This window comes from Malaclemys terrapin, chromosome 12 (assembly GCF_027887155.1).
Source record: "Malaclemys terrapin pileata isolate rMalTer1 chromosome 12, rMalTer1.hap1, whole genome shotgun sequence".
NCBI lineage: Eukaryota > Metazoa > Chordata > Testudines > Emydidae > Malaclemys > Malaclemys terrapin.
Genome location: NC_071516.1, coordinates 4,337,148 through 4,357,829, shown reverse-complemented (window position 1 = coordinate 4,357,829; position 20,682 = coordinate 4,337,148). Strand labels below are relative to the sequence as shown.

The following is a 20,682-nucleotide window of genomic DNA, read 5'->3' as shown; positions in this document are numbered from 1 at the left end:
ACATTTGCCCCACTCTTCTCCCACACACAGGAAGAGAGTTTTTTTAAGTAATTTCTTTTTAAAGATATTTTTAAAATATCTTATCCTGTGATGTGATACATCAGAACAGTGAGAAAAGAATAAATTCACATGAATTCAAAGAATCACTGCAAATAAGGTGACTGTATTAACTATTCAAATAATTCTGAGTTGTCATACAGGGAAACTCCCAACCATAAACATGGATTTTGGGGAAAACACTTTTCATATAACACTACACTGATGATCGGTTTATACCAGCAAGCATGATATGCTCATAAGGGTGATTAGATAAAACTATTACTGTAACTAGATCTTGTTCTGAGGTGACATCTGTAAATGTCAAAAGTTTGATGAAAAGATGAAAAAGGTTGACTAATGAAGTGTAAAAAGGATCAGTATTATCAGATGAAATAGACTACAGATTAAACAAATTGCTAAAAGCTAACAACCATGCACAGAAAGGCTTACTGTTTAAACACTCTAGATATGGACAGTTTTACCTACCATAAAATAGTAACTGCAAGTATATTGATAAACAGATTGAGAAGATGGCTTGGTTCATTGCAACTTCGAAGTCAGTACTTCCACATGCTCTTCTGCAGTGTTACTTGTAATTTCCCATAGCAGTGTCCTTTTCCAAATCACAATACAAAGCCTTTTGGTTAAGATCTAGTGTTCAGTCTGCTATCTGATATGACCTTCATCAAGGAATAGATGCTGCCCTTGCAAGAGGATGCAACATCTATTAGGTTCTTCCAACTCTAAGTACTATGTTCCTGTGCATTAAAGAGGATAGATTTTAACTACACCTCTACCTCGATATAACGCTGTCCTCGGGAGCCAAAAAATCTTATGGCGTTATATCGAACTTGCTTTGATCTGCCGGAGTGCGCAGCCCCTCCCCCCCAGAGCACTGCTTTACTGCGTTATATCAGAATTCATGTTATATTGGTCGCGTTATATCGGGGTAGAGGTGTATATACAATAGAGGAAACTGATGAAGCAAACAAACTGCCTGCCAACACAGCACAGGTTAAAGAGAGCCCAGCTAGCCCCACCCCACTATAATTGCAGCCAATGCCAGGTATGGAGGGGGGAGAGAAGGAGAGAACCTGGGTCAGCTCGGGGCTGCCTGGAGAAGAGACAGGAGCTAGCCTTCCCAACCTGAGAAGAGATGCTAGCCTGCCAGCCAAGGCAGCCATCTGGGAGTAACTACGGTCTCCTCAGCCAAGGGATACTGCAAAGGAGACCTAGGAGACTCTGGCATCTAAGGTAACTAAGTGAGAAAAGCTCAGAGACATTGTGGGATTTGGCCTCACCAACTTGTCCGCCTGAAGGAGCCTGGAACCATGGCAGGGCACTGCCCAAGATCCATGAAAGGGCACTATGGGAGACAAGACACCCAGCAAATTGGACTAGAGGGGCCATGCCACAAACTGAACAGGACCCCACAAGGTTCAGGGGTTGACACACACAAGGCCTTGGGCTGGGACCCAGTGGAGAGGGAGGGCCTGGGTCCCTCTACCCACCACTGCCTTAAAGACTGAGGCTCCTCAACCAAACAGGGAACAGAAAGCCAAGCGTGCCAAACACTAGGCCACCCGCCCTCCAAGTCACCTGGTAGAGAACGATTTTTCCTTTTTAACCAAAGGGATACTAGTATTGTGAAGCATTATGCTTCAAGCCACTAACTGTTTGACCTAAGTGTCAGTTTGAACTGAAGTTTGTGTTTTAAACATTAATGTGTAGACTATTTTTGTGTTACAGAAAGTGAGAAATAAATGGCAGTGACTGAGCCAGACATGGCTGCAACAGACATCCTCCACTTAAATCCTGATCTACAGCAACCCTACTATTCTGGTCACGGACTTCTCAACACAGTCTCACTGTGTCAAATTTTGTGATGAAAATAGAGGGACCATGAGGACACAAAACTCATTTTTCACTTGGAATAAAACCAAGGTCTCCAGCAGTGAAAGACTACTGCTCTAAATACTGAGCCACTTCTCTGAAGTAGTACGAGTTACAAAAATACTTTAAAAAAGCAATGCAAACTACTAAATAGTTTCTAGGAAAAAAAAAATTAGGCCAGGATAAACACAGCTCCTTTGCTAAATTTTAAGTCTGGATTGATTTTTATAGCCCTTAACCCATAAAACGGGCTATGTTGAAACTTAACTACAGCGGCACAAATGCCATCTCCATGATAAGCTTAATGGATTAAAATCTAGCCATTTAAGGCTGATTGACCAGCTTGTTATAAAGACTTGTGACCTCATACACTATAGAAGAGTAAGATTCAAATCTACTAAAGAAGAGCTTTCACATCTTGAGGAAAGAAATACCTTAAATGTAGTTTAACTTCCCATTTAGGTGCTCCATCCTGACTCTCACCTTTTCCCCCAATTAAACCAAATATACAAAAATCTTTGTTTAAATTTGCATTCATTGTTTAAAATCCCATTCCTCCTATTTCATCCTGCAGGGAAGTGAAATTATTATTTATGACATTACTGTAATTTCCACTCAGCATAATGGTGGCACAGCTTGGATAGTGTAGCAAACTTATAATTAAGATGGAGAAGAAAGCACTCGTTTTAAAGGGGGGGAAAAATAGCTGGAGGTCCAGGAAAACCTGCAAAGTAAGTTGTTTTTTGTATTAAGGTTTTGGTTTGCTAAACCCCCCCTTTAAAATTTCCCTATATTGGTCTGCACAGTTTTTGTACTAGTATTACTATTTTGGTCAGAAAAGAATGTGCCAATTTATACTCTTTCCTGTGAAAAAGTGAGCAAATTACACTGGAAGTTATCAAAACATAGCCAGACCTTGAAAGTACTCTCTCCCAAACTCTTCTGCCACTTGCAACAATTTAAGCATGGGATTCCCAAGTACTGAAAGAAATGAAGCTAGATGGAACGCAACATCCAATATGCAAAAAAGCAAAATGCAAAATCCATTCCAACCTAGCCTTCCCAAAATAACATCAGATCAAACAAAAAAGCCCAGTCTCTAGTGACTGGAGGAGACAGATGTATGCAGGTTTGGGATGTGCTCACATGCTTCAGTGGAGGGTGCCATATAAAAATCTAGTAGAAAAACAGACTGTGTAAGCGTCTCGATCTTTCCATTTAACAAACTGCATGTGTCGAATTATGGCTATACGAGATTAACTGAGTTATCTGGAAAGGAGAGAGGTTGATCCAACAAGCTTCTTTCTCCAGAGCCAGTTTTGAGTAGTCAAAAATAATTACAAACAAGTTATAAGCAAATTAAAATTAGTGTTATAGAGCATATCTAAAGAAAAATCGCCACTAGAGTGGACTAAGAAAAAAATAATGTCGTTATAATATTCCAGGATATTAACACATTCTTAAATTAAAGTTGGTCTGCCAAGTAAAAGCAATTACTTCACCAGAAAAGGCACACATTTACTGGAAATTCCCCCTACCTACCTCCTACAGTAGTGGAGACAGAAAAAAAGAGGCAAATATTTTATCTGCCTTCATAAATAATTGTTGCCTTCATAAATAATCATTGCAGGTACTATAAAGTAACAGAGAATTACTGAAAAAATGGATGTACAAAAAAACCCAAATAATGCTAAATGGCCTTTATAAACATAAAACAAAGGAATCCTATCCATTCACATTTGGCCCAAAAATTAAATTCTTATGTAAAAGCTTCTTTTTACAAAACTTAAACCCAAAAGAAATGTTTCCATGATTTAGTTACTAATTCCAATAGCAACAGGCTTTTGGTTTCCCACTCCCCAACAAACAAACATTGCCTTGCACCATTTCAATCTGAGCATTGCAGAACTAGTGCAAGAGAACCAGAAAGCAAAACTGACTAGACTATTTTCATTGATCAAGCTGAGAGGAAAGGAAGAAATTAAATCATACAAAACAGTAAAAATAGAAATATTAAAATTTTCAGCTGCATCTACCCAAGATCTTATTGGTAATAGATGTAAGGAGGTTAGTCAAGACCATGACTGTTCAAAAAAAGAAAGCCTCTTTGTGAAGAATTAGCTTTGTTTGTGTTCAGTTTCTTTTCTCTAACATTCAGTTCTGCACTTCCCTTCCCCATGTGAGCACACAACCTTACTCATGATGGGTCTATTTTGACATGTGAGAAAGCAAGAAAAAGATCCATCAGAACCCTTTGGGATACTGATGTCCCTTCTTGAGCAGTTCAACATATCAAGAATGCTGCATGTAATTCTGATCACCCCATCTCAGGAAAATATATTAGAATTGGAGAAAGTATGGAGAAGGACAATAAAAATGATTACAGGTGTGGAACAGCTTCCATATGAGGAGAGATTAGAAAGACTGGGAATGTTCAGCTTGGAAAAGAGACAACTGAGGGGGGATGTGATAGGGGTGTATGAAATCCAGAATGGTGTGGAGAAAGTGAATAAGGAAATGGTATTTACCCCTTCACAGAACACAAGAACCTGGGGTCACCTAATGAAATTAATAGGCAACAGGTTTAAAACAAACATACGAAGTATCGGGTACTTCTTCACACAACGCAGTGTCAACCCGTGGAACTCATTGCCAGGGTATGTTTTGAAGGCTAAAACTACAATGGGGTTCAAAAATAAGTTCATGGAGGATAGGTCCATCAATGGCTATTAGCCAAGATGGGCAGGGACACAACCCTATGCTCTGGGAGTCCTTAAACATCTGACTGCCAGAAGCTGGGGCTGGACAACAGGGGATCACTCAATAAATTGCCCTGTTCTGTTCACTGGCTCTGAAGCATCTGGCACCAGCCACTGTCAGAAGACAGGGTACTGGGCTAGACGGATCATTGGTCTGACCCAGTATGTCCATTCTGATGTTCTTTTGTTCAGAGCAACAGAGCCAATTTTAAGCATAAGCAATGAAAGCAATTACTTCCCCTAATACTGGCCTACTCAAGGTCTCCCCGCCACATGAAATGATAGGCTGTAATGATCCCCTCTTGATACAGCAAGATCGAAGAGAGAGACAACCCTCGGACTCAGGAAAAGCTACTCACTGTCCAACCCCTCTCCGTCTGGTAACTTGGTCCCTCACATAGAAACCAGCTCTAGAAACAGAATAGCTTACGTGTCTTTAAGAAGTCATCAGGAATCTACTGCAACTATTCATGTACAAACCATGAGTTTGCTCCCACCCCCACCGCCGCACCCCCTCTCCCACACAAACATTTCCTATTTCATAACTACTATTAAGCAGTTTGTGTTATAAAAAGGCAACGGTCAAAAATGATTCCTGGATGGCAGGACTAAGTCAATTTTTCTGAACAGTAGTTGCATTTTCAACAATCTTAAAGATGGTCTGCAAAAGGGTTATTTTAAAATATGGCTTATTTTCTGTTTTGCTTCTTCATGATTAATAGAGGGAATTAAAAGCGTGGGTTTGGTTTTCGGTTTCTGTTTGGGTTCCACCCACTTTCTTTGACCTCAGAAATATCTGGTAAATCAAATCTGGTCTTCCCAAGGGTCTCAGAGAATGTATATTTAATTCTCACACCAGGGGAGCAATGAAGGAGCTCCTGAGTCGCTTCCAGGACTCAACTAAGACAGCCTATAGGGAAGTAGCCCAGGGAACAGAGCAGCAATTAGTAAAGGGACACAGTATGAGGCTGCTATACGTAAACGGTCCCTGGTTTGGACCCAAAGCAGGGGGTGGGACAGGCCCCCTTCCCACCAACCACTGGGGAGAAGTGGCTACACCCTAAGGAAGGGAATTAGAACTGTGGCACTCCAGGGAAGGGAGCCACACTACTGGGACTGACTTAGCAGGGAGCTGTGGTTAGCAAGTCCAAGACGGGTGGCTCAGCACGAAGGCTGGGGTCACTGAGGCCCCAAGTAGAGGCAAGGAGTCCCCAGAGATGCTGCTCAGTACTAGAGTAGGAACCCTGCAACCTAGCTGGACCAACTGAGGGTACTGTGATGGGTTAAAGACTGAGGCCAAGGAGGGCTGCAGGACATTTTGGACTGTATACCCCGGAAGGAATTAGTTTGTTTCACACATGGACAGAATGCAACTTGGCCAGAGGGCTAGGTCACCGAAGACCTGCCTGGCAAGTGCAGAGACCGGGGGACACGTGCGCGGAGAAAAAGCTCCAAATGAAGGCAACTGTGTTTCACAATGTAACAAAGGACATACATTAAAGACAATGGTGTAGCTGAGAATCTTTATTCCTGGTGATAATCAAGAAATAGCACATCTTGAATTTCAGATCCCAGTTTCAGTCTGCAAGCTGGGTAGTTAGAAAAAATATTCTGCATCTGAAATGAGCAAATCTGATATAGAAATCATTGGGACAGTAAGATGGAGAACCCTTAGATTCCACTTTTATAAACTCAGTTTTCAGAGCAGAACCACACTTAAAATAATCTTCAGGGGTTTATAATAAGAGCACTTATATTACTCTACTGCATCATTACAAGTCACTCCCCTTCTCAATTTATATTGGTTTAAGTACTGTAAGGTATCAAGTTATTAAATGTAAACTTTTCTTCCTCTAAAGAAAATAAGAGAGATCACACCGCCAAAATAATGACTGGTTTTGAGACTAGTTTGAGTGAGAGAGAAATTCTGTATCTACTTTTTTGGTGTTGACCAACACTAGAACATAAAAAGCATCCTATGTAACCTCATGCCATACTGCTCTCCACAGAAGCAAGCATCACCCCTGTATATTAACTTACTGCTAATCCCCCCATGAAGAGTAGGACTCCAGAGAACCCACATCAATGTATTGTTTGTAAAATGTTTTGAGATCCCCAAATGAAAGGTGCCACAGAAGTATTATTGAATTCAAACTGTCAAACTAGGGAAGGAGGGAAAATGAGATAGACCAAACACATGGAGGGAAAAATGCAATGCACAACCCACTTTCCCCTACTATCCCTCTCACAATAGTACCTTTACACAACCACACATTTTAATTTTGTGGGTTTTTTTTTTTTTTTTAAACAAACACTGCCACATGACAGCAAGGAAGAGTGAAATCTCTTTTGTAGGATTTGTTAAAAAAAACACTCAAGAGGGACAATTAAGGTACTATAGTAAAGGGTACCAAGAAAAGAACGTAAGGAAAGGAATGTGGTTTAAAATAAGACAGGACACAGGAGGTTGGGGTGGGGAGGTGCACATGAGATGACAGCAAGAGATTAAGGGAAGGAGAGAAGTCGGATTTTTATCATTTCAAATGTACACAAATTAATGTTACAATTCTCTCAGAGATATGGCGACAGGAACAAAACAAGTTAACTTTACTCACAGTTTATATTGTTACCAGAATCCCTTAATTCAACTATATTTTATGTATTGTACAATTGTAAACATATTAGTCTTCAAGCAACGATTGACAAAAATCCACTTGTCTACTCAGACTTTGCAAGTTAAAATCATGAACTAAGTGTTGTAGCAAAATGGTACTTACAAGTATAACAGGAACTCTTCCCCACAAGAGAATGGAAATCAGGAGTTCTATGGGATAAGACAGAGGGAATAAAGCACAGTAGGTCAGGAATAAGGAAGTGAAATCAGAAATCTAGTTTGTTAGTAATTAGGGTGGGGACATTTTCGTACAGTTTACAAAGGGCTAAGATACCGGAAGGCAATGTAGATGGTGATTTTACGTTGATTGCAAGAGCTCCTTGCGGGATTTCACAGACACATGAACATTTAGCTATTTTTGTTTGCCCCTCAGACCTCTTGATCATCACATGCCTTTCACGCAGGAATTAGATTGCCACTCTCCAGTACAATATTTGAGCAAGATCTTACATGTTCAATTTGTCTGCTGATAGCACTTCTCCTGTTTCTATCAGAACTGTGAACCAAGCAAAATTACACTGAATCCATGACTTTGGAGGTAAAAAGGACTAAAATCCTCTAACATGCTTTTTTCCCCTAGCCTTATAAAGATTTGCTTTAACTCTTCACAGTACCTTAAATACGGTGATTTTTTTTTAAAGATGTAAGAATAATTTAGGGAAAGTTTGTGGCCTGCCTTATACAAGGGGTGAGACTAGATGATCACAATAGTCCCTTTTAGCTATGATAGCTGTGATTTTAATTTATAAAAGCATCTCACTGGAAGCACTTGAGGCTATTAAGTACTAGCGGTATGAATTTCCTGTACCTGACACATTTCTAGATAGTTATATAAACTCTTCTCTCTACTTACTGCCCTTGGCAATTTTTGTATGTCAGCATTTTTTTCCTGCCAAACAGCTGATTCAATGGTTAAAAAGCAAAAATAAACACCAACTTTTCCTATTTACCTACAATTTAGTTTCTTCTTATGGCGTTATCAACTGATTTGAAAGCAAAAGATCTTTTGAGGAGTGTCCCAATCTGTGCAAAAGCTCAAATATATTACAGAGTATGGGTCAAATGTTTAGTATTTCAAAGCCTGGAGAAATATTGTTACAAGATAGCAATTAACAAGATTTTCTTTTACCGTTATTAAGACAGAAAATAGCATTTGGCTTCATGTTAAAATATGAAAAATGGAGAGTAAAAGGGAATATTTTGTTGCCAATGTGATCATTCCATATTCTTTATGAAAATATGCTTATGATAAGACTATAACAGGGGTCGGCAACCTTTCAGAAGTGGAGTGCCGAGTCTTCATTTATTCACTCTGATTTAAGGTTTTGCGTGCCAGTGATACATTTTAACATTTTTAGAAGGTCTTGTTCTATAAGTTTATAATAAATAACTAAACTATTGTTGTATGTAAAGTAAATAAGGTTTAAGAAGCTTCATGTAAAATTAAATTAAAATGTAGAGCCCCCCGGACCAGTGGCCAGGACCTGGGCAGTGAGAGTCCCACTAAAAATCAGCTCGTGTGCCGCCTTTGGCACACGTGCCATAGGTTGCCTACCCCTGGAATATAACATAACCGAGATATACGTTATGCAAGATGGCTCATGTGAGATATCATTGGAAAACTTATGATTTACTGAATGTGATTATCCTATTTGTATGCCTGTATCATTTCTGTATCTGAAGTTAGGAATTTTGACTAAGTATCTGTATTTCAACTAACTAGGGGGGAGGGATAGCTCAGTGGTTTGAGCATTGGCCTGCTAAACTCGGGGTTGTGAGTTCAACCCTTGAGGAGGCCATTTAGGGATCTGGGGCAAAAATCTGTCTGCGGATTGGCCCTGCTTTGAGCAGAGGGTTGGACTAGATGACCTCCAGAGGTCCCTTCCAACCCTGACATTCTATGATTCTATGCTCCTTTAGGTGACGCCCACTGCTAACTCTGCAGGTACAACAATGGAAAAGCCAGACAGGGCGGATGGCCCATCAGTGAGAATAATGGACTGTGAAAAGTTTGGCCTTCCTGCAGAAGCTCCATACTGCCAATAACTCATGGACACTGTGATACTACAGAGTCAGGTGGTCTTGTCACCTGATACTAAACATTACCTGGGACTTCTGGTAACTTTCTACTGTAAGGGAAGTGGGGTCAAGTTTGGGAAACAAAGAATTCCTGCCTTACATAAATCCTATTTATGGGTGGGGAGGAAGGTAAACCAAACTCCTCCTCTCCATGGCCTATCTGTCCAAGAAGACAGACTGCAAAAGCCACCTGAAGGGAAGTCCGGGGGGGGGGGGGGGGGGGGGGGGGGGGGGGGGGGGGCGCATCCAGACTGAGACAGGGGACCAGTTTGAAAAGGAATATAAATGGAACTCTGAACCACAGAAACTTTGCACCTGCCTGCAACAATATCTAGGGTGAGAAGCACTATTTGTAACCGATTTCTTTAGTGAAACTAGCTTAGTTTGCATGTTTGATTTAATTTGCTTGGTAATCTGCTTTGTTCTGTTTGTTACCCCTTTTATCACTTATAATGGGCCTTTTGTAGTTAATAAAACTTGTATTGTTTATAATATAACCAAGTTTCTGTAATTTCTAACTGGGGGGAGGGGGAGAAGTGGTGCATACCTTCCTCCACATTGAGGGAGGAGGCGGATTTCATAAAACCTTTGAGTTTGTGTCCCTTAAAAGGAGTGAGCACCAGAATGTTGGAGAAAGTCCCTTAAGCTGAGTCTTCCCAGAGCTGATCTGCAGCTGGGTGTGGCCCTGCCTGTGTGTGTGTTAGGGGAGGCTTTAATAGCCTGGCTCAGCAAGACAGGTTAAAGGGGGCCCAAGCTGGCAGAACAGGTAGACTCAGTGGTATCTCAGCACATCAGGTGGCATCCCCAGGGGTCCAACCCTTCACAAATACAACCAAAAATTAAAGACTTTTAAAAAAATAAAACAGACTGTGCTTTTGTCAGTGATTATATTAATAAAACCAAACATCTTGAGAATAATATGCACTTCATCATAAATTTTATTTTTACTGACAAATTTCAAATATGAAATTTATTTAGAATTCTATTTTCCTGTAATAGGTGCAAAACACATCCCAGAATGCTCATTATTACTTCTGATAACAGAATTTCTTTCAACTCCATCTGTATCTGATTCGTGCTTGCAGTGTCCTTTGGTAAGACACACAAAAAATAAAGCAGTACATCTTAGTATTTCTGAAGCAACTAAGGAAACCTAAGTTGTTTTTGTAACATGCAATAACCTTATTTAGAATAAAAGAAGGACCAGAACTAAATTATTTATAAAGCCCACTCATCCAGTGGAGATTTGACATAATGGGCCTACACATGGAGTGGCACCTAGCTTCTCAAAGTAAGGCTTGAGCAACAGAAAACCAAGAAACCTGGAAGGGTACAAACTTGTTTTCCTACAAATTCCTTCCTAATCTGATTTGAGGAAATTATACATTACATGTCTCTACATGAGATCCACCCAGGCATACAGACTCAAGTTAGGTCTAAATTAAAACACTGTAGCACTTCAGTGCAGACACTCACTACAGTGATGGGAGAGATTCTCCCATCACTGAAGGCAATCCATCTCCCCAAGAAGTGGCAGCTAGGTCATTGGAAAAATTCTTCCATCCAGCTAGCACGGTCTAAACCGAGGATTAGGTTGGAATAGCTATGTCTCTCAGAGATGTGTATTTTTCATGCCTCTGATAGAGGCTGCTATGCTGATGTAAATTTTCAATGTCAACTAGCCCTCAGAAACTGACTTTTAAATCTCAAGAGCTCACCTGAAATACAGATTCCAGCAGGTGTTAATAGATTATCATCATCAAGGTAAAAAGTAGGTCAAGCAAAATTTACAGATATCTATTCTGCTTGTTAAAATACAAACAATAAGGCCAGGTCTACACTCAAAAATTAATTAGACCCAGCTATGTCACTCAGGGGTGTGAAAAATCCACACCCCCGAGTGACATAGTTAAGACGACCGAACTCCTCATGTAGACGCATGAGGTCAACAAAAGAATTCTTCCGTTGACCTGCCTAGTGCCTCTTGGGGAGGTGGATTAACTACACTGATGGGAGAACGCCTCCCACTGCCATTGTTAGTGGCTACACTGAAGTGCTGCAACTGTGCCACATGGAACTTTGTTCAAAGCAAGAAATATTTAAAGGGAAACTACTTAAAATCAAACTTTAGTCTGAAAACTACCTGTTATTGTTAAACAAATTATTTAAGGATATTATAAATGAAAGGAGCAATACACACTTTTTTACAATTTGTTTCCTTAGTGCACTGGACATCACTTTGCACCATGTTTCACGGTCACTCCAATCCAGTAAAGTATGTGTCTGTGGTTAACTTTAAGTGCACAAGTAGTCCAACTGACCTCAATGTGACTACTCACTTGCTTGAAGTTAAGCACATGCTTAAGTTATTTGCTTGATATAGGCCTACATCACTTCCCCTGCTTGTGTGGGATTTTTATCCATAAAGAGGTGAGAAAAGAGTATTTCAAGACAACTGAGAAGTGTAATTGTAAACAAAAGTTAGCAGGGGGACTGGTGAATCTTGGTCCTTTGCGCCTTCTTTCTGTTAAAGTTAAGAAGTTTGGGTTCAAATAGTGAAAACACCTTGCCAAACAGAAGACCACACCACTTTTTGAAACCTTCATTCCTCAGACCAGCAAAGCTGGAGCACACAGGAAGAAAGAGAGACAATAGCAGTTGTCCCCTACAAATAAATTCCCCTTCCTGGTGCTACTCACTCACCTATTCAGCCAGCTGAAGAGGAGACAGGTGAAAGTGAAGAGGATGAAGACAATTAGTGAGGATCTAGGAGGAAAAAAAATCCAGCTGTCCTTTCATTATTCTGTGTTGGATAGCTCCCAAAGGAACTCTGATTAATATGGAGAGGTCCATGTGTTTCAGTTTTCTGGATAGAAGTACAATCCTTTAGCCTTATCTGAACCTGCCTTTATACTGACCCCAAAAGCATAATGGTGCAACCCTGTAAAGTATTAATGGGTAAGCAAAACAAAGGAACAGTCACTTGTGGATCAAATCAAGTTTCAGATTAAAGCCAATTAGTTTATTATGATTGCTGGTATTTAAAAATTGATCCTAATCTCTGGGTGCTTAACAAACCGTTACTATAAAATTTAAAATATTATGCACACAATTAAATGAACAAATTATTTAATAAATTGCCTAGATCTCATAAAACACCCATCATCATTTTTAAACTAAGGGCTGGGGGAAAGCCAACAGGTGCAGAGGAGCACGTGGTTTGGACATCCCTTAAGGGAGGATGTATAAATGGAGATTCCCTATGTCCTAATAAGGAGGAGACAGAGGATGGAAGACGATAAAATACAGGTAGGATCTGATGAGAAACAGTCAAAAGAAAAAAAGTTCTATTCAATTACATCATGTAATGGCAGACAGCTAAAAAGTGACATGTTTTTAAAGTGCTTACATATCAGTGCTAGAAGTTTAAATAATAAGATGGACGAACTAGAGTGCCTCGTATTAAATGAGGATATTGATATAATAGGCATCACAGAAACTTGGTGGAATGAGGATAATCAATGGGACACAGTAATAGCAGGGTACAAAATATATCAGAAGGATAAAACAGGTTATGCTTGTGGGAGAGTGGCACTATATGTGAAAGAGAGCGTAGAATCAAATTCCACAACAGGAAAGTTTGGGCACCACTGACCTAGAGGATAACAGGGTTATGAGAAATAGCCAGCATGACTTGTTAAGAACAAATCATGCCAAACCAACCTAATATCCTTCTTTGTTACTGTTACTGCCCCAGGGAGGAGAGGGTAAGGGGCGGGCTGTAAACATGATATAACTTTATTTAGTACAGCTTTTGACAGAGTCTCAAATGACTTTCCCATAAGCAAACTAGGGAAACGTGATCTAGATGAAATTACTATTTGGTGGGTGCATAACTGGTTGAAAGACCATTCTCAAAAAGCAGTTATCAATGGTTCGCTGTCAACCTGAGGATGTATCTAGTAGGATCCTGCAGGGGTCCAGTACTATTCAGTATTTTCATTAACAGCTTGGATGATGGAGTGAAGAGTGTGCTTATAAAATCTGGAAAATGACACCAAGTTAGGAGGGGTCACAAGCACTTTGCAGGACAGGATTAGAATTCAAAACAACCTCAACATATTGTGGAATTGGTCTAAAATTAACAAGATGAAATTCAATCAAGAAACTTGCAAAGTACAACATTCAGACAGGAAAAAATCAAATGCACAAATACAAAATGGGGAATTACTGGCTAGGCAGTAATACTGCTGAACAAAATATGGGGGTTATAGTGGATCACAAATTATATGAGTCAATGTCACACAGTTGCAAAGAAGGTTAATATCATTCTGGAGTGTATTAACCAGGGTGTAGTACGTAAGACACAGGAAATAATTGTCCCACTCTGTTTAGTATAGGTAAGGCTTCAGCTAGAGTACCGTGTCCCATTCTGGGTGCCACACTTTGGAAAGATGTGGACAAACTGGAAAATCCAGAGGAGAGAAATAAAAATGATAAAAGTTTAGAAAACCTGACCAATGAGGAAAGTTTTAAAAAAATTGGGCAGGTTCAGTCTTGATAAAAGAAGACAGAGGGGGCACCTGGTTACAGTCTTCAAATATGTCAAACGATATTATAAAGAGAATAGGGATCAATCGTTCTCCTTGTCCACTGAATGGAGGACAAGAAGTAATGGCTTAATCCACAGCAAGGGAGATTTAAATTAGAAAACAGGAAAAACTTTCTAACTATAAGGACAGTTATGCACTTGCAAGGGAGATTGTGGAATCCCTGTTACTGGAGGGTTTTAAGAACAGGTTGGACAAACAACTGTCAGGGATGGTCTAGGTTTAGTTGGTCCTGCCTCAGCGCACAGGTCTGAATTAGATGACCTCTCATTACATGACCAGCCCTACGTTTTTATGATGCTATGATTTTTGTTACCTATATTTGAAGTTTACAAAGTAAGCAAGTATGATGATCAAAGGCACAAGCATCAATAATCAGAAATACTATCTGCCGAACAGATTAAACTGCAATAATTCAACTAGGTCAAGATTTTCAAAACTAGAAACCTAAAGATAGGATCCCCAAAAATCACATTTTTGATACCTGCCTAATTTTCCAAAGTACTAAGCACTCAATAGCTCCCACTGATGATTTTATAAATGCTTTAAATACAGGCACAGAAAGAAAATCTTGGCCCCAATCAATAAGTAATTTAATTATCAATCAGATTATCAGTTGTCCAGAGCAACTATCTGACTGGCTGCTAATCATCTTTGGGTGATGAATCCCCAGTGACTGCTCTGGTATGACAGCCTCACCATCTCATTTACAAACTCAGTGAAATTACCCCAATTACTGTACTTAATTTTTGTAGCTCAAGTGCATTAACTTATCAAAATATAGGTTTCTTGGTATTTTAACTATGAAAGACTGCAGGAGATACACTGATTAGTCATACTCCTTTGAAAGGCCTCCCGACCCCTGCACAGCCAAGGCATGTGTTAATGACTTAGTAAAGTGTGTTTTGTCTCTTGCTGTTTCTTTCAGGCACATATTGATAAAACACATATTAAATTACAGAGCACACATACACCATGCATTTAGGTCACCTCTGTGTGGGGGCATCAAGGTACTTAGACACCACTACCTATGACTTACCAATATGATGTATCAAAAACATGTAGCAGAAAATAAATGGTGTCAGACTAAAGTGACTCATCTACAACATGTCATTTTATTCTCTTCATCACCACCACCATAAACAGTTTTTTGCTCAGATTGTGCTTACATTTAACATTAAGATGAAATATGCAAGGAAGGGGAGGATATTTATTTGCTTAATGCTCGTAAAAAGGTGCTAGATCAACAATCCTGAAGCCCAAAGACCTGCTTATCCACAGAACAAGTACACCATGGACATAGGTAGCACTAGTTTCCCTACACTGCTTTCTTAAGGCACCATATAGGGAACCTAAAGTTAATTCTACCTTCTGTGTATTAGATATGATTTCTTCCCAGATCCAGCTTTGCATTAAGAAAAGCAGCACAAACCAACCATTATAATTATTACAGAGCCTGCTCATCAGTATCACTGGCATCTATCCCCCAGCACTAGCTACTCAGTCTAAGACCAGGCCACTTCTAACAACCAAATATATGTACACAATGACCCTGGGCAGTGTGAATGGTGGATATTGAAACACGAGCTTGTTCTTACAGTTTAACTGAATTTCTGCGTTGCTTAACAAATCTAAAACAAATGCTTCTTATGCACAACTGACAATATCCGATAGCCATTTGACCTGCCTCAAGTGCACTTCACGTGAAATAAAAAACCCTTGGCTCTTTTTAGATTTGCATGCTTATCATAGCTTAATATACCCAACGAGATGGCTAAAATGTTACCAAAGCCAACCATTAAGTTGGCTCCAACCTACAAGTTTTTGCTTCAATGGTAGCAGATTATAATAATGTCAGATATACTATAATTTCACTTTTTCTTTTCCCAAAAGAAACTGTAGTAATAACACACCATGGACTGAAGAGACAGACATCCACTGTAAATTCAGGCTCATCTTTGTATTTCTCCAAGAAGATATTTTGAATTTGTCATTCACACTGGCATACACATTTTATTATACAGATTACAGCCTGAGAGAGAGCATTAAATACACACAGACAAACCCATAGCAATGACTTTCTGCACACTCTGCAAACTGATGCTTCACTGAATCAAATACAAGCAAGATACAAAAGCTGAAAATCTCCTTGTGTGTCACACAGCGCCAGCATCAGGCATGGATGGCTTTCACCTTTCTCTCTGAGGGAGAAATGGCTCCATCTGTACATTATACTCCAATGATAAGCCAACTGCCTTGTGTTACCATGCATACAATTGCGAAATATAGCTAAAGCATAAGCAAAACAACAAAGTATGTTAGTAAACTGACTACCCCATCCACATCACTACATCCAGACAGAATACCATTGGAGTCAAACATTCTTCATTCAAGCATCACAAAAAGCAGCACAAAATAAATGAGTTCTCCCCTCTCTCCAAATTCCTGTTTCAAAGATAGGTTTCCGATTGGTTCTTAATGCATCATTTAACAAAACTCAAGTGTGTAATATTCTGAGCAGCCCCTAATTATAAAAATCCCAAACAGCAACATAGGGGGAAACAACATCTGAAATCCCCTGAGCTGTCATTCGTCATTATGAGTCTCAGTTAACACAAGCCCTAAATGCAAAGTTATTATTTATATCGTCTTTGAGGACTTTTTACTGTTATTTTGAAGTCCAAAGGCAGAGGACACAAGCACACAAAAACACTAAGTCCCCCTGGTACCAGGTATGGAAGTGTGGGAGGAGGAAAGGGGAAGCTGGGCTTTCTTCATTCCCCCCACCCACCCCCTGAAGCAAGAGGTTCCCAGGGAAAATACAATGTCCATAATTTTTAATTATTATTAAACAGGTCTGTAATTATATGGCATTTATGACAAACTGAGATGATCCCTTGTCCCCATACACACATACTGCCCCCAAGAGCTACCTCCCCCCCAATACAAAGATAGATCATGTTTAATTGTCTCTGTTTCATGATCCAAGCCAAGCAGAAAGCAAGGTGGTGGCAACTGGGGGTGGGATGAGGGATATTCCACTTTCTAATGAGGTCCCCTACTCTATCCCCTCCACCCCCGCCCCCATTCCATCCCCCCCATCGCCTCCCACGCCCCCATTCCATCCCCCCATCTCCCCCCCATACCATCCCCCCCGCTTTCCTCACTCCCCCCCGCCCCATTCCATCCCCCCCATCTCCCCCCATACCATCCCCCCCCGCTTTCCTCACGCCCCCCCGCCCCATTCCATCCCCCCCATCTCCCCCCCATACCATCCCCCCCGCTTTCCTCACGCCCCCCCGCCCCATTCCATCCCCCCCATCTCCCCCCCATACCATCCCCCCCGCTTTCCTCACTCCCCCCCGCCCCATTCCATCCCCCCCATCTCCCCCCCATACCATCCCCCCCGCTTTCCTCACTCCCCCCCGCCCCATTCCATCCCCCCCATCTCCCCCCCATACCATCCCCCCCGCTTTCCTCACTCCCCCCCGCCCCATTCCATCCCCCCCATACCATCCCCCCCGCTTTCCTCACTCCCCCCCGCCCCATTCCATCCCCCCCATACCATCCCCCCCGCTTTCCTCACTCCCCCCCGCCCCATTCCATCCCCCCCATACCATCCCCCCCGCTTTCCTCACTCCCCCCCGCCCCATTCCATCCCCCCCATACCATCCCCCCCGCTTTCCTCACTCCCCCCCGCCCCATTCCATCCCCCCCATACCATCCCCCCCGCTTTCCTCACTCCCCCCCGCCCCATTCCATCCCCCCCATACCATCCCCCCCGCTTTCCTCACTCCCCCCCGCCCCATTCCATCCCCCCCATCTCCCCCGCTTTCCTCACGCCCCCCGCCCCATTCCATCCCCCCATGCCCCCCGCCATCTCCTCCCCCCCCCATTCCATGTCCCCTCGCCCCCCATCCCCCCCGGCCAAACCCCCCCCATGCCATCCCCCCCTCGCTCTCCTCACGCCCCCCCCCCCGCGCTGTGCTGCAGCGTCAGACCCTCCCCCTCAGCAGCATCAGCTCCATCTTGGCCTCCAGCCGGCCCTGGCTGCGTACGAGGCTCTGAGGCGCCACCGACCTGGGGGGGCGGCGGGGCGAACGGACCGACCCCCCCTTCCCCGACCCTGCCCCTCCCCTCACTTACCTGCGCGCGCCGCGGCGGGCCGGTGGGCGGGCAGCACCGGGGAGGGGGTGTCGCCGGGCGAGGGGGGCGGAGGCGGCTCTCCCGGGGGGGGGTGCGGGGCGGCGGCTCCTCCTCACAGGCCGGCCCGGGCTCCGGCGGCGGCGTCTCCTCAGCAGCCGCCAAGCGCCACAAGCGAGCGGGACAAGGAGCGAAGGGGGAGGGGAGGAGCCGGGCAGAGGGAGGCTGCGTGCGCGCTCCCCCAGGCGCCCTCGCCGTTCCGCGGGGGCGAGCACGCCGGCCGCGAGCGCGCCCGGTTCCCGCGGGGCGGGGCCAGGCGGGGTTTGGTTGGCGGGGGCGCGCGCAGGAGGGAGTCCCCGCGCCGCCCGCCCCGTGCACGCGCGCTGTCATGCCTGCAGGGAAACACGCCTGGCCAGGGACCAGCTGGGGGCTGCGTCAGGCGGCGCCTGGCCAGACTAAGGGGGCAGGAGCCTGGGGGGGACCCAGGCAGGCTGCAGCGGCTGCTCGTGCTGCGGGGCAGGTTTGCACGGGGGGGGGGATTGGCCCAAGGTTGCATGGCCGCTGCGGGAGCTCGCCGCTTGCAGCCGTCTAAGCCTCTGACTCAAGGATGGATGTCACTGAGGCAAAGCCCGTCAGAAAAACATCATTTCGCCTCTGGCCCCTCCCGTCTCTGCAAATTGGGAGCAAGCCTGGGTAGTAAAGGCTGGAGCAGCGCCTCTGAAGCGCTGCGCCAGAAGCTAAAGGCCAGGATGAAGCAGCATGCGGAAAGGAGGCAAATCAGGCCCTTTAGACGGGCTATCTGTAGGGCTTTAATATTAGGAAGGCTGGGAGGGAAAAAAAATCACGTTCCCTGACCGGGAATCGAACCCGGGCCGCGGCGGTGAGAGCGCCGAATCCTAACCACTAGACCACCAGGGAGCTCTGAGTGATACGGCTCAGACCGCCTTAACTTCCTATCATTGTTTCACTTTCATTTTCATAGTGAATGCATTATGAGAGAGAGAAAGTGGGTGAGGTCATCTCTTTTATTGGTGCAGCTTCTGTTGGTGAGAGAGACAAGCTTTGGAGCAGGCCCTGAAGAAAGGCTCTGTGTAAGCCCCAAAGCCTCTCTCTTTCACCAACAGAAGTTGGTCAAATAAAATAAATGACCTCACCTACCTCCTCTCTCTAATAGCCTGGGTCTAACTGCAGTGCAACATAGCAAACTGAATGCTCAGCCTACATTTAATGTGCTATATCAATACATTATTATTAAATAAGTGAAATGTATAATAAAAACTAACAAGGATTCCCGTGGCACCTTAAAGACTAACAGATTTATTTGGGCATCAGCTTTCGTGGGTAAAAAACCTCACTTCTGATGCCCAAATAAATCTGTTAGTCTTTAAGGTGCCACCGAACTCCTTGTTGTTTTTGTGGATACAGACTAACACGGCTACCTCCTGATACCTGAAATGTATAATGATACACTGAATGCTCCAAAGGGCAGCACCTTTCTTTCAACCCTTTTCAGATCCTCCAGCCTCAGACTTGCATATTAAAAATACCCAGCGTGTTACTGGTAGTAGTCATTTGTTCTATTTCTCCGGAGTTCCATGCCTGACATTTCTCAGCAAGGAAAAAGTCACCAGTGCCATCATCCCCAGCCAAACAGAAGGTGAGGGGGATGGCAGGAGCCTTTCCTCTGACACCGCCCCAGAAGCAAGTGGGGCTGGGAGAGCCGGGCACAGAAGGGTAGGTCAGTGCCTGGCAGAAAGAGGGTAGGATCTGCTGGGAGGCAGAGCCTGGGGCATCACCCTGAGTGGGCAGGCCAGGGGGAGTTTGGTGGGGCTGCAGGAGTTTGGGGCTGTCTCCCTTGTTCCCCATTCTGCCCTGTCCTTTTTCAGCCTCTGCCCCCCACATTTTGTCCCATGTCACCCACCCCAGCCTTTTCTGTCCCTGAATCACATCCCCTCCCCCTCATTCTGCCCTCATCCCACTGCAGGGGCAGGGCCTGCAGGCCCAGGCAGCGCGTAGAGCCCCCTGGTCCCTCCGCCTAGGACAGGGGTGGACAAACTTTTTGGCCTGAGGGCCACATCTGGGTCTGGAAATTGTGTGAATGCTCATGAAATTGGGGGTAGGGGTGCGGGGGCGGGTTGAGAGCTCTGGCTGGGGGTGCAGGCTCTGGGGTGGGGCCAGAAATGAGGAGTTCAGGGTGCAGGAGGGGGCTCCAGGGTTGCAGTGCAGGGGGCGGGGCTGGGGATGAGGTGCTCTGGGATACAAGAGGGGGCTCTGGGCTGGGATTGAGGGGTTTGGAGGGCAGGAGGGGGATCAGGGCTGTGGCAGGGGATTGGGATGCAGGGGGGGGCTCAGGAGTGCAGGCTCCAGGCAGCGCTTACCACAAGCAGCTCCTGGAAGCATGTCCCCCCTACGGCTCCGAGGCAAGGCCAGGCGGCTCTGCGCACTGCCCGGTACACAGGCGCCACCCCTGCAGCTCCCATTGGCC

The 20,682-nt window shown here is 43.9% G+C and overlaps 1 protein-coding gene and 1 non-coding gene across 3 annotated transcripts in view; both read right to left on the bottom strand.

Annotated features, from left to right (window-relative positions):
* DNAJC5 (DnaJ heat shock protein family (Hsp40) member C5) overlaps window positions 1-18,418 on the bottom strand; it is a 39,005-nt gene extending 20,587 nt beyond the window's left edge. The window contains exons 1-2 of one of the 2 annotated variants that reach the window (XM_054045376.1): window positions 18,201-18,418; window positions 7,469-7,515 (exon numbers count right to left, since the gene is read on the bottom strand). The gene's annotated coding sequence lies outside the window, so the exon portion shown is untranslated. The remainder of the gene's footprint in view (window positions 1-7,468; window positions 7,516-18,200) is intronic. The other variant, XM_054045377.1, reaches the window with a different exon arrangement.
* Window positions 18,419-19,043: 625 nt separating this feature from the next.
* On the bottom strand, window positions 19,044-19,115 carry TRNAE-CUC (transfer RNA glutamic acid (anticodon CUC)). The gene has a single exon. It is a non-coding gene; the product is annotated as a tRNA-Glu (tRNA).
* Between the last annotated feature and the right edge of the window lie 1,567 nt (window positions 19,116-20,682).